The following is a 13473-nucleotide window of genomic DNA, read 5'->3' as shown; positions in this document are numbered from 1 at the left end:
TGTTTTGATCGCTGCATTCATTACATATGCTTACAATAGTATGATCAAGGTTATGATGGCATGTCACTCCAGAAATTATCTTTGTTATCGTTTACCTGCTCGGGACGAGCGAGAACTAAGCTTGGGGATGCTGATACGTCTCCAGACGTATCGATAATTTCTTATGTTCCATGCCACATTATTGATGATATCTACATGTTTTTATGCATACTTTATGTCATATTTATGCGTTTTCCGGAACTAACCTATTGACGAGATGTCGAAGGGCCGGTTCTTGTTTTCATGCTGTTTTTGGTTTCAGAAATCCTAGTAAGGAAATATTCTCGGAATCGGACGAAATCAAGGCCCGGCATCCTATTTTTCCACGAAGCTTCCAGAACACCCGAGAGTCGCCAGAGGGGGGCCACAGGCCCACCACACATGACCCTGGCGCGGCCAAGGGGGGCCCGCGCCCCCCTATTGTGTCGTCGCCTCGTCGCCCCTCCGACTCCGCCTCTTCGCCTATAAAAAGGTCCCTGACCTAAAACCTCGATACGGAAAAGCCACGGTACGAGAAACCTTCAAAAGCCGCCGCCATCGCGAAGCCAAGATCTGGGGGACAGGAGTCTCTGTTCCGGCACGCCGCCGGGACGGGGAAGTGCCCCCGGAAGGCTTCTCCATCAACACCATCGCCATCTTCATCAACGCTGTTGTCTCCCATGAGGAGGGAGTAGTTCTCCATCGAGGCTCGGGGCTGTACCGGTAGCTATGTGGTTAATCTCTCTCCTATGTACTTCAATACAATAATCTCATGAGCTGCCTTACATGATTGAGATTCATATGATGATGCTTGTAATCTAGATGTCATTATGCTAGTCAAGTGGGTTTTACTTATGTGATCTCCGGAGACTCCTTGTCCCACGTGTGTAAAGGTGACAGTGTGTGCACCGTGTGGGTCTCTTTGGCTATATTTCACAGAATACTTATTCACTGTTATGAATGGCATAGTGAAGTGCTTATTTATATCTCTTTATGATTGCAATGTGTTTTGTATCACAGTTTATCTGCGTGCTACTATAGTGATGTTATTAAAGTAGTTTATTCCTCCTGCACGGTGTAATGGTGACAGTGTGTGCATCGTGTAGTACTTGGCGCAGGCTATGATTGTGATCTCTTGTAGATTATGAAGTTAACTATTGCTATGATAGTATTGATGTGATCTATTCCTCCTTTCGTAGTGTGAAGGTGACGGTGTGCATGCTATGTTAGTACTTGGTTTGGTTATGTTGATCTGTCATGCACTCTAAGGTTATTTAAAGATGAACATTGAATATTGTGGAGCTTGTTAACTCCGGCATTGAGGGTTCGTGTAATCCTACACGGTTAGTGGTGTTCATCATCCAACAAGAGGGTGTAGAGTCTAGCATCTATCTATTTATTACGTTATGTGATCAATGTTGAGAGTGTCCACTAGTGAAAGCATGATCCCTAGGCCTTGTTCCTAAATACTACTATCGGCTGCTTGTTCTATCGTTTCTATCGCATCTTTACTTCCTGCAATATTACTACCATCAACTGCACGCCAGCAAGCACTTTTCTGGCGCCGTTGCTACTGCTCGCATTTATTCATACCACTTGTATTTCACTATCTCTTCGCCGAACTAGTGCACCTATTAGGTGTGTTGGGGACACAAGAGACTTCTTGCTTTGTGGTTGCAGGGTTGCATGAGAGGGATATCTTTGACCTCTTCCTCCATGAGTTCGATAAACCTTGGGTGATCCACTTAAGGGAAACTTGCTGCTGTTCTACAAACCTCCGCTCTTGGAGGCCCAACACTGTCTACAAGAATAGAAGCACCCGTAGACATCACTGCCCCTACACCTAAAATAGGTGTAAGGGCAGCTAGATATCGAGGGGTAGCGTAGCTAAACAAGTGCATCGTGAAAGCATTGTGATCAACCCCAAAACACCTAAGATAAGGGTGTTGCTCGCCATCAAAAAGGCTTCGGCACGAGCAACACCAATAACGAATAAGCGACATCTGCCTAGATTGCAAGATGCGATCTAGGCAGCATGTTGCTTACCCGGGAGAAACCCTCGAAAGAAGGGGTGGCGATGCGCCTAGATTGATTTGTTGTGAACGTGTTCGTCCTCCTTCTCAATAACCCTAGATACATATTTATAGTCCGTAGACTTTCTAAGTTGGGAATAAACCCAACCGTGTACGAGCTAAACTCTATCTCTTAATTCTAACCGACACGTATCCTACTATATTTACAGATACACGGGCAATCTTGCCCAAACTTCTTGTACAAGGCCGGTTCGGGAATATCTTCCATGTATATCTTCTAAGCCCATTTAATCACGGCCCATCCCCGGACTTGGTTAAATTCACGGTGATAACACATGCCCCCCTGGTTTTGGCAATGATAATTTCAAAACCACTCGTGTTTTTCTTCGTAGGGTCACGTCGTGGCAGAGCAGAACCGCCGCAGTATCCTTCATCATGATGCCTTGCCTTCTCAACTTCTCTGCATGATTTGACAGTTCTTTGGCACCACTTCCTCGGAAACTGCCGTAACATTAACTCTCCCCCATATCCCTTTATTTAACCGCGTCGAGCAGTTCGCCTCTTCATCCTCTTGCTCCGTAGTAGCCATCGGCAAAAAACCCCTTCCTCCGTAGCCATGTCTTCTTCCTCCTCCTCCTCCTCTGCCTCCTCGGGCCTCTCCTACGTATCTTCTCCCCTCCGTGAGCCCACGCCGGAGTGGGACCCGGTGGCGGCATACAACCGCCGCGCCCCGGAGGAGTGGGACATCGAGTCCCATGATTCCTCCGTCTGGTCCAAGGACGACAAGTCCTTGACCGACGGAGAGGACGACTTCCAGTTCCTCGTCGACGGGGAGCTGGAGGCGGGGAGCGAAGACGATCGCTTCTCGTGGGACAGCTACACCTCCTCCGACAAGGAGGACGAAGAGGAGGACGACGAGTCCTCCGACGAATATCCCCCGGCGAAGCGCTTCCGCGCCGGGTCGAACGACGACAGCAACGACGATGACGAGGAGGGACGAGGCTCCCGTAGAGCTCTACGGGAGCGGCGACGAGGAGCCCACCGGCGAGCTGCGGCCGGCGGCGGCGATGACGACGACGAGGGCAGCAACGGCCCTTAGATTAGGGACTACTAGTATAGGACTAGTAGTAGTAGTAATCGGCTTTTGTTCTTTCTTCCTTGAGCAATCGGCTCTTCTCTGTAAAAGCCCTTTTATTAATGAAGAAAATATTTCTAAGCTGATTTTGCCTCTTTACCAGTTTTGCCGATTGTCAAAGCAAGTCAACACACCAAGAGCCGATGGCAGCGCATCGGCCCTTGCCATAAAACGCGAGCAAGGCCAGCTCTGTTGCCTATTCAAACGGTAACCTGCAACTTATCCGAAAGAGCAACACTCAGATCCCCAAATCGCCGCTCGAACAGATCCAACTCACGGCCACACGAACCTCAGATCTCAATCGCGCAGGCTCGAACCCGCAGCGGATCCAACGGCGGAATCATCCAACACCAACGCTATGGTCTCCGGCCTGAAGGTAATCCTCAACCGCTCCTCGCTGTCCGAACATAGTGCTAGAATTAACAACAAACATCTGAATTAATGCTTCATCCTGTCATTAATTTCTAGGTATGAGACATTCTACTGCCACATCCTTCTCTTCCAAATTCTCTCTGTCTTGGCCCTCGTTCTACCGAGAGTCCTGCCCATCTGATTTCATGCGAGGCAAATAGAATTCCCTTCGTGAACCAAAACCTAGATCTGACTTCTTGGGCCGACTGCTTACGAGCCTGGCCTAATCCTCCTGAAGATTGGGTTCCATGGTACAATAGAGTCTCCAAAACTCACCACGCCACTTGGGAAACCGCAGGAATAGCCGATGCTTTAGCTTTATCACTGTCTCCCCTTGAGAAACATGAAAACCTTCTGAAAACCATCGGCTATTTTTGGTCGATGCCATGAATTGCTTCATGTTTGGTCATGGCCCCATGACACCAACCTTACTAGATGTGGCCATGATCAACTGGTTTAGACATTGCATCCCCAAGCCCATCCGCCTTTAGGCTGCCAAAGGTCCCCTTCGCGCTTTCTTCCAAAACAGAGTGCACAAGCCGGGTGCTTACCTTCGGCGCCACATGAAAAACAAAGGCCCAAGAATGAGAGAAGAACACACGGCCTTCTCGAATTTCTGGTTGGAACACTTCATATTTTGTGGTCCTTCACTTGCTCCAACCAAGAATTATCTTTCCACGGCCTATGAACTTTCCGAGAGGCACTCAGCTTGGCATTGGCAAACTCGTTTCTTGGAGAGGTCTATAGATATCTCCAGCTAATGTCCGTTAAACTCGTTCTCCCAAAAGACGATCAAAGCCGGAGGTCCCCGGTGGTTTATTCAGCTCCGGGCTCAGTTGTACTTCCAAAACCGGATCCCAAACCTTCCACCCTTGGCCACTTGCACCTTCCCAGATACCAACGGGAGGCAGATCCGATGCACTAGCTACGGCCAAACTCTATATAGCCTCCCAGGCAGCAAACTGACCTCTAAGGGAGCATCGGAGTGGTTCAGAACTTTCTACCAAGGCCTGGATGACCCTCTCTTCTTTCCTTATACGGAGTCTGAACATTTTGAAAATCCAGTCTCCTTCAGGTTAGATAGTTTTGCCGATGATGCTGACACTCGGCAGTTGTATTCCATCATGATCCGTCCACTGCTTCCTTCCCGTTGGCATGAGCACCTCAAACGGGATCATCAAACCTGGTTATGAGTCTTATCGACCCGGTCGTGGCGAGCCCGGCAACTTGGTCTTGGACAGGTATCTCCTCACTTCTTTCTCGCACCACCTAACAGAGAGCAGAGCCGATCTACCTGATGTCCTCACCAGTCAAAGGTGTTATTCCTTCTTTGACGCTCTAGCCGCTCCAATTCCTCACAACCTCTCTTTTACCTCATCAACCGATGGTTTTGAGACTTGGTGGTCAATGTGGAAGACTCATGCCTTCAGGAGAGCTCGCGGGACCATTGCTGAAACAACTTGATGCTGAATATGACATCCCTGCAGAACAGGTACCACTACTCACAATTTATTTTGAAGTGGCTTGAAATGGTTTCCTTTTATAACATTGCTTTGCCTCCTTGCAGCAACAAGATGGTCCAGATCCTGTAGATGATGACGGCTCCCTTTTTAGATTTCTCCCACCAGCTCCGGTGGTCCTCTTCTGCAAAAACTCACCATCTTTGAAAAAGGTTGTGATGCAGAGCCAGCCGATGACACCAACATCGGCTTCCAAGAGCAGAGTGTCTTCCAGGTCAGTCCCCCCGAGCCTCAGTCAAGGCGAGAACAGCAGTGAGGAAAGTAGCTGCCAGGAAGACTCTGAAGCGCCAAAGCCCTACTCCGGCTCAAGAAAGTTCGCACGTAAGTTGACCCGTGCTTTGGTTGATTTCATTCATCCTTCTAGGCTTACGCAGCATACTTATACTTCTTTTACGGACCTCCACCGAAGAAAACTCCGGTGAGGACACCCGAGTCCGGTCGAAGGGACTCGAGCTTGGGTAACTACGGGAAAACCACCACGCAGAGCCAGCCCGGACTTGCCACCGTCGGCTTCCAAGAAAAGGTCAGCCCCCGAACCTGCTGTCTCCCAAATTCCCATCAAAGCAGGGCAGGGCAGTCGCACAAAGAGCCGATGTATCAAAAGAGCCCGCAAGGAACCGCAAGCCTCTTCATCAAACCAGGAGATCTCGAATGTAGTCCCCTCCATGCTCTCCCTGGCTCATATTTCATGTTGACCCATTGTTGTTCTTGTCGGCTAACCATTCCCTTTGCAGACTGACGACACTTCTAGTGGGGAAGTTGAGGAGGTACTGATGGCGTGTAACTCACACGTTCGTTGGGAACCCCAAGAGGAAGGTATGATGCGCACAGCAGTGATGGCGTGTATTTCACACGTTCGTTGGGCAACCCCAAGAGGAAGGTATGATGCGCACAGCAGCAAGTTTTCCCTCAGAAAGAAACCAAGGTTTATCGAACCAGGAGGAGCCAAGAAGCACGTTGAAGGTTGATGGCGGCGGGATGTAGTGCGGCGCAACACCGGGGATTCGGCGCCAACGTGGAACCTGCACAACACAACCAAAGTACTTTGCCCCAACGAAACAGTGAAGTTGTCAATCTCACCGGACTTGCTGTAACAAAGGATTAACCGTATTGTGTGGAAGATGATTGTTTGCAGAGAAAACGATAAAACAAGTATTGCAAGCAGATTTGTATTTCGGTATTAAAGAATGGACCGGGGTCCACGAGTTCACTAGAGGTGTCTCTCCCATAAGATAAAAGCATGTTGGGTGAACAAATTACAGTCGGGCAATTGACAAATAGAGAGGGCATAACAATGCACATACATGACATGATAAGTATAGTGAGATTTAATTGGGCATTACGACAAAGTACATAGACCGCCATCCAACCGCATCTATGCCTAAAAAGTCCACCTTCGAGGTTATCATCCGAACCCCTTCCGGTATTAAGTTGCAAAGCAACAGACAATTGCATTAAGTATGGTGCGTAATGTAATCAACAACTACATCCTCGGACATAGCGCCAATGTTTTATCCCTAGTGGCAACGACACAACACAACCTTAGAACTTTCGTCACTTGTCCACTGTCGTGGTATCGTCACGGCATATGCCATAGGGTGGCTAATCGAAGGGGCTCTCGAGAGATCTCACGGCGGTATCCGGAGCGGGTATGGGCACGAGCGACACGGCGACGTACCCGAGGTTCGAGGCCCTCCGGTGGAGGTAAAACCTCTACTCCTGCTATGAGTGTATATGGTGATCACACAGTACAATGGTGCTCCTAGAGCTGTGTCCGGCTGGCCCTGAGAGGCTAAGGGAGACGATGGTCTCTCTCACAGGGCAGCGGTGTAGGTAGGTGAAAGCAATAAGTGATCGATCGTCCCCTGCACGAGAGGGGTAGTGCGGCTTATATAGGCACCGGCACTTTACATATAAGACCCTATAGTCTACTAGCCGGCTTGGCCGGCTTCGGCTTCCGCTCCTTCCCGAGGCGGTGACGTCAGGAGCCGTTGAGGCGTCATGGCCTGTCCCATCCGGCTGCCCGAGTCGGCGGTATGGAGAGGAGGTGTCTCTGTCGCCGTCGACCCATCGTAGCCCGTACGGCGCGTCGTAAGCCATGATGGCCTGTCCGGCGCGTGGCGTATTGCTCCACGGTGCCCCGCGCTTTACGGAGGATGAAGTCGGCGTGGACTTTGGGAACCCGGATCACCAACCCGGTTCCTTCCGGTGCAAGACTCGCCAGCCTCGAGTCGGTCCGAGGTACGGACTCCCGATCGGATATGGCTTGTAGAAGCCGGCCCAGCTACGGCATTGGCGGCCGTAGCCGGGCCGACTAGGACCTAGAGCCGGCCGGCTTCGGACCAGCCGGCCACGGCGCCGGCCGGCTGCTCCTCGGCCGGCCTTTGCCGCGAGCCGGCCAGTGGCCAGCCGGCTGCTCCGCGTCCATTGCCCTACCCGGGGTTTTCCCCCCGACATTAGCCCCCGAAGCTGGCAAGGTCCTGCGTTTAGAAGGACCTAGGCAGGTTTTCCTGGCTTCTCGAATATATTTGACGGCACTTGGAGGGGCCGACTGAGCATTTTCATTCAGCCGGCTGCGCCCTCGTCCGGCTCGTTCTCCGCGGCTGCTCCCAGCCGGCCGCCTTTTACACTTGTATAGTTTTTGCTTTCTTGCAAGATTTGACGACGCCTCCGCCTTGCTGAAGAGTCTTGGTTCGAGTGGAGCTTTTTGTCCGGCTCCGGCTTGCTGCGCGCCGGAGTCTCCGCCGCCTCGGGCCCTGCGCCCGACTTGACCGGTCTGACGCCTGGCCTGGCTGTCGGTTCGTCTGGTCACATCAATGTCCCTCCGGATCCGGTGCGGTAGTGGGCGACGTGGTGTGGCGGTTTCGGTAACGGTAGCGGTCGTGGGCGACGTTAGTGCGCAGAAGATCCGGGCGGCGTGGCCCACGAACGCCACTTGGAGGCCAACCGCCCGCGGCGGAGGCTATAAATGCCGCGGGGGAGAGGTACCGAGGCGGCACTTGCCCACTTCTCCTTCCTCGCGCTCCTGCCTCCGTCGCTCTCCGCGCGCCCAAGCTCTTCGCTGCTCCGGCGAACGTCCTCCGCTGGCGAACTCCGGCGACCGAAACTCCATCGTTCCGCCGCCGCCGCCCCATCAATCCGACGCCACGGGGCCGCGCGTCTCGACGGAGCGTCCGCAGCCGCCGCTGTCGCCGCCGCGGTCGCAAGGTTCTTCCTCGCCGTTCCGCCTTTCTTGGTCATCTTCTTCTTCTTCGACCTCGTCAATGGCGTCCCCCAGCGGATCATGGAGGGGCTCCTACATGCGCGAGGATGACATCGAGCGCCTGGTGCGCCTCCGGCGGATCCCGCGGTCGGTGATCACGCGCGTGCCTGGCAAGGAGGCGGAGCCCAAGCCGGAGCCCGGCGAGCGCGTCATTTTCGGCGCGCACCTCGACCGCGGGCTGGGCCTGCCGGCTTCAACATTCTTCCGGCGGTTCCTCGACCATTTCGGCCTTCAGCCGCACCACCTGCCGGCCAACGCGTGCGTCCTCCTGAGCTGCTACGTCGCGTTCATGGAGGCTTACGCCGGCTCTGTGGCCCGACATCGACTTCGGAGCCGGCTCTTCTACTTGAAGGCCCAAACCACGCGACCGGCCGCTGCGGGCCTGTGGCGCCGCCTCGATCTACACCCGGCCCGGTACGCCTTTCCCCAAAATCCCCACCGTTGATTCGGTGAAGAACTGGCAGATGTCGTTCTTCTACGTCCGCAACGAAGGGGCGCTCGTTGACCGGATCAACTTGCCGGAGTTCAACCCGGCTCCTCCAGTCGGGGCCGGATGCCGGCTAGGATCAAGCCATTAGCCTTCTCCACTTGGCCGTTGGTTTCCGGGTGCGCCATGGAGTGACATGCCATCATAACCTTGATCATACTATTGTAAGCATATGTAATGAATGCAGCGATCAAAACAATGGTAATGACATAAGTAAACAAATGAATCATAAAGCAAAGACTTTTCATGAATAGTACTTTCAAGACAAGCATCAATAAGTCTTGCATAAGAGTTCACTCATAAAGCAATAAATCAAAGTAAAGGTATTGAAGCAACACAAAGGAAGATTAAGTTTCAGCGGTTGCTTTCAACTTGTAACATGTATATCTCATGGATAATTGTCAACATAGAGTAATATAACAAGTACAATATGCAAGTATGTAGGAATCAATGCACAGTTCATACAAGTGTTTGCTTCTTAAGGTGGAGAGAGATAGGTGAACTGACTCAACATAAAAGTAAAAAGAATGGTCCTTCAAAGAGGAAAGCATCGATTGCTATATTTGTGCTAGAGCTTTTATTTTGAAAACATGAAACAATTTTGTCAACGGTAGTAATAAAGCATATGAGTTATGTAAATTATATCTTACAAGTTGCAGGTCTCATGCATAGTATACTAATAGTGCCCGCACCTTGTCCTAATTAGCTTGGACTACCGGATCTTTGCAATGCACATGTTTTAACCAAGTGTCGCAATGGGGTACCTCCATGCCGCTTTGTACAAAGGTCTAAGGAGAAAGCTCGCATTTTGGATTTCTCGCTTTTGATTATTCTCAACTTAGACATCCATACCGGGACAACATGGACAACAGATAATGGACTCCTCTTTAATGCATAAGCATGTGGCAACAATTATTATTCTCATATGAGATTGAGGATATATGTCCAAAACTGAAACTTCCACCATGAATCATGGCTTTAGTTAGCGGCCCAAAGTTCTTCTCTAACAATATGCATGCTCCAACCATAAAGGTGGTAGATCTCTCTTACTTCGGACAAGACGGACATGCATAGCAACTCACATGATATTCAACAAAGAATAGTTGATGGCGTCCCCGAAGCATGGTTATCGCACAACAAGCAACTTAATAAGAGATAAAGTGCATAAGTACATATTCAATACCACAATAGTTTTTAAGCTATTTGTCCCATGAGCTATATATTGCAAAGGTGAATGATGGAATTTTAAAGGTAGCACTCAAGCAATTTACTTTGGGATGGCGGATAAATACCATGTAGTAGGTAGGTATGGTGGACACAAATGGCATAGTGGTTGGCTCAAGTATTTGGGATGCATGAGAAGTATTCCCTCTCGATACAAGGTTTAGGCTAGCAAGGTTATTTGAAACAAACACAAGGATGAACGGTACAGCAAAACTCACATAAAAGACATATGGTAAACATTATAAGACTCCATACCGTCTTCCTTGTTGTTCAAAACTCAATACTAGATGTTATCTAGACTCTAGAGAAACCAAATATGCAAACCAAATTAGCAAGCTCTAAGTATTTCTTCATTAATGGGTGCAAAGTATATGATGCAAGAGCTTAAACATGAGCACAACAATTGCCAAGTATCAAATTATCCAAGACATTTTAGAGTTACTACATGTAGCATTTTCCAATTCCAACCATATAACAATTTAACGAAGAAGAAACTTCGCCATGAATACTATGAGTAGAGCCTAAGGACATATTTATCCATATGCTACAGCGGAGCGTGTCTCTCTCCCATAAAGGGAATGCTAGGATCCATTTTATTTAAACAAAACAAAAAACAAAAACAAACCGACGCTCCAAGCAAAGTACATAAGATGTGACGGAATAAAAATATAGTTTCAGGGGAGGAACCTGATAATGTTGTCGATGAAGAAGGGGATGCCTTGGGCATCCCCAAGCTTAGACGCTTGAGTCTTCTTAGAATATGCGAGGGTGAACCACCGGGGCATCCCCAAGCTTAGAGCTTTCACTCTCCTTGATCATATTGCATCATACTCCTCTCTTGATCCTTGAAAACTTCCTCCACACCAAACTCGAAACAACTCATTAGAGGGTTAGTGCATAATAAAAATTCACATGTTCGGAGGTTACACAATCATTCTTAACACTTCTGGACATTGCATAAAGCTACTTGGACATTAATGGATCAAAGAGATTCATCCAACATAGCAAAAGAGGCAATGCGAAATAAAAGACAGAATCTGTCAAAACAGAACAGTCCGTAAAGATGGATTTTATTAGGCCACCAGACTTGCTCAAACGAAAATGCTCAAATTGAATGAAAGTTGCGTACATATCTGAGGATCATGCTCATAAACTGGCTTAATATCTCATAGACCCAGATTCGTGACAGCAAAGAAATCTGGAACTGCGCAGTAATCCAAATCTAGTACTTACTTTTCTATCAAAGACTTTACTTGGCACAACAAAACATAAAACTAAGATAAGGAGAGGTTGCTACAGTAGTAAAAAACTTCCAAGACACAAATATAAAACAAAGTACTGTAGTAAAAACATGGGTTATCTCCCATAAGCGCTTTTCTTTAACGCCTTTCAGCTAGGCGCAGAAAGTGTATCTCAAGTATTATCGAAGGGTGGTGCACTGATATCATAAGCTCCCCCATTTGCAGTGGTACTAGGGGCTTTGTCAATTTTAGGCCTATAATAATATTTCTTTGGTTTAGGCACTTTAGAGGCATACATAAACTTTTGCTCCTTTCCCACATAAGCTTTCTCTCTAAACTGTAAAGATGAAAAGGTTGAACCCAAAGTTCCCATAACTTTTTCAAGTTCGCCAATCCTATTAATTTGATTATCGTGATCAACACAAGTTCCTAGGACATTAATTCTTTCATCAATTCCTCCTAAGAATTTATCAAGTTTATCAGTTTTAACAAGTAACATCTCCAACTTAGTTTCAACACTAAAATTTTTCTCTATGGTTTCCAATTTTTTCATAACATCCTCAAGGGAGGTTTCAATTTTAATTTCATTAACAGGTGGTGTTCCAAATAAACTCTCAATAATGCAGCTAGCCTCTAAAGCGGGAGCACCTAAGAAGTTACCCCCCGCAAGACAATCAAGAACATATCTATTCCAGCTAGAGATACCAACATAAAAATTCCTGAGTAGGATAGTGGTGGAGTGTTTCTTAGTGCACCTATTATGGGCATCACTAATTCTATACCAAGCATCTTTTAAACATTCTCCTCCTTGTTGCTTAAATGAACGAACTTCAACTTCGGGATTACTCATTTTAGCGAGTAGTAAATAAAGCAAACTAGATAAAGTAAATGCAAGTAAACTAATTTTTTTGTGTTTTTAATATAGCAAACAAGACAAGTAAATAAAGTAAAGCTAGCAACTAATTTTTTTTTGTGTTTTGATATAAGTGCAGCAAACAAAGTAGTAAATAAAATAAAGCAAGACAAAAACAAAGTAAAGAGATTGAGAAGTGGAGACTCCCCTTGCAGCGTGTCTTGATCTCCCCGGCAACGGCGCCAAGCAGCAAGTTTTCCCTCAGAAAGAAACCAAGGTTTATCGAACCAGGAGGAGCCAAGAAGCACGTTGAAGGTTGATGGCGGCGAAATGTAATGCGGCGCAACACCAGGGATTCCGGCGCCAACGTGGAACCTGCACAACACAACCAAAGTACTTTGCCCCAACGAAATAGTGAGGTTGTCAATCTCACCGGCTTGCTGTAACAAAGGATTAACCGTATTGTGTGGAAGATGATTGTTTGCAGGAAAACGAGTAAAGAACAATTGCGATGAGATTGTATACGATGTAAACAATAGGACCGGGGTCCACGGTTCACTAGAGGTGTCTCTCCCATAAGATAAAAGCATGTTGGGTGAACAAATTACAGTCGGGCAATTGACAAATAGAGAGGGCATAACAATGCACATACATGATATGATAAATATAGTGAGATTTAATTGGGCATTAGGACAAAGTACATAGACCGCTATCCAGCATGCATCTATGCCTAAAAAGTCCACCTTCAGGTTATCATCCGAACCCCGTCCAGTATTAAGTTGCAAAACAACAGACAATTGCATTAAGTATGGTGCGTAATGTAATCAATAACTGCATCCTTAGACATAGCATCAATGTTTTATCCCTAGTGGCAACAGCACATCCACAACCTTAGAACTTTTCGTCACTCGTCCCAGATTTAATGGAGGCATGAACCCACTATCGAGCATAAATACTCCCTCTTGGAGTTAAGAGCAAAAACTTGGCCGAGCCTCTACTAATAACGGAGAGCATGCAAGATCATAAACAACACATAGGTAATAACTTGATAATCAACATAACATAGTATTCTCTATCCATCGGATCCCGACAAACACAACATATAGAATTACAGATAGATGATCTTGATCATGTTAGGCAGCTCACAAGATCCGACAATGAAGCATAATGAGGAGAAGACGACCATCTAGCTACTGCTATGGACCCATAGTCCAGGGGTGAACTACTCACTCATCACTCCGGAGGCGACCATGGCGGTGAGGAGTCGTCGGGAGATGATTCCCCTCTCC

This window comes from Lolium rigidum, chromosome 7 (genome assembly GCF_022539505.1).
Source record: "Lolium rigidum isolate FL_2022 chromosome 7, APGP_CSIRO_Lrig_0.1, whole genome shotgun sequence".
In the NCBI taxonomy this organism is placed as follows: domain Eukaryota; kingdom Viridiplantae; phylum Streptophyta; class Magnoliopsida; order Poales; family Poaceae; genus Lolium; species Lolium rigidum.
Note: the sequence above shows the minus strand (reverse complement) of the source record.